The sequence below is a fragment of the Gekko japonicus genome, unplaced genomic scaffold (assembly GCF_001447785.1).
Source record: "Gekko japonicus isolate JY-2015 unplaced genomic scaffold, Gekko_japonicus_V1.1 scaffold3097, whole genome shotgun sequence".
NCBI lineage: Eukaryota > Metazoa > Chordata > Lepidosauria > Squamata > Gekkonidae > Gekko > Gekko japonicus.
In genome coordinates this window covers 12,577-13,806 of record NW_015175458.1, presented here as the reverse complement: position 1 = coordinate 13,806, position 1,230 = coordinate 12,577, and positions in this window count along the sequence as shown.

Sequence of the window (1,230 nt, the reverse complement as noted above, 5' to 3'; positions counted from 1 at the left end):
GAAGAAGAAGAAGAAGAAGAAGAAGAAGAAGAAGAAGAAGAAGAAGAAGAAGAAGAAGAAGAAGAAGAAGAAGAAGAAGAAGAAGAAGAGGAGAGCTGGCGCTTGGCTAGTTTTCCCCGTGCGGGAGGGGGGGGTCTTGGCAAGGGGGGGGGCTAGGAAGCGGCACCGCTGCTGCTGGAAGTCCAGGGGGGAGAAGCGACGGGGAGGACTAGGGGACCGAGGCGGCCGCGCCTGTGCCGTCAACGAAGGCAACGGACGGGGCTGCCGCTCCGGGTCCCCCGGCCGCCCGGCCCCGGCCCGGGGTTGTTCCCAGGTGTGGCCCGGGGGGCGTCGGGAGAGCGAGCGGGCGGGCGGACAAAGGCAGGCCAGGCCGGGGCCGTGTTCCCGAAGCCAGGGCCGCAGGGCTCGGCTCAGCCGGGGAGGCGCGCACGCCCAGCCGCCCGAACGCGCGATCCCGGAGCCTGATCCGCCGGGATGCGTCTGTCGGCGGGATGCCTCCGAAAGGCAGCAGTCCCTCCGGTGTCCCCCCCCCCTCCAGTTCTAGCGATACCCTCCTCCCGACCAGCCCGGGCACAAGTTGCTCGTCGTCGTTTTAATGCCCTCGCCTGCAATCCGAATTCCTTCCCCAAAGAGCAACGACGCCGAAAGGGAAAAATGTCAAGGCCAACGCCGGCGTCCGCCGGACTGCCCGAATATCCCGTTTCCATCCCCCTGCGAAACCGCGCGCGTTCGTTTTTCGTTTCGAAAACGATTTTAAATTAATTCAAATCAAATACGGGAGTGACGATTTCTCCACCACCACCCCTTATAAGAGAAAGAGACGTCGACTCCCGAACTACGACCCTTTCCCCCTTTTTAACAAATGAAATTTGGTTCAATCCGGAGTGGAACTGGATTAAAGAGAGGTCTTTTAAAAAAACATTTTGGAACGGAATTCGTGAAAGTTCAGAATGATAAATCCTAGCGCAGTGAGGATCTTTGTATCTGTCTGCCTACACCTAAGGCGATATCGGTGCAGAACAAAATCCACCGGCTTCACGATGCTGGTTGTCCGCGCCCCCCCGTCTCCTGCGGCGCCGATTAACTCGTTTCCACGCACTAACCAGTTTCCAAGCAGGTTAAACCCACCCCGAAGGGGTTCAAGGGACGCCGATTCCCTTTGCAAACCTTCCTTTCGAAAACCGGACCAGCCTCCAAATCATGGGTTTATAAATACTTTTTTAAAAATAA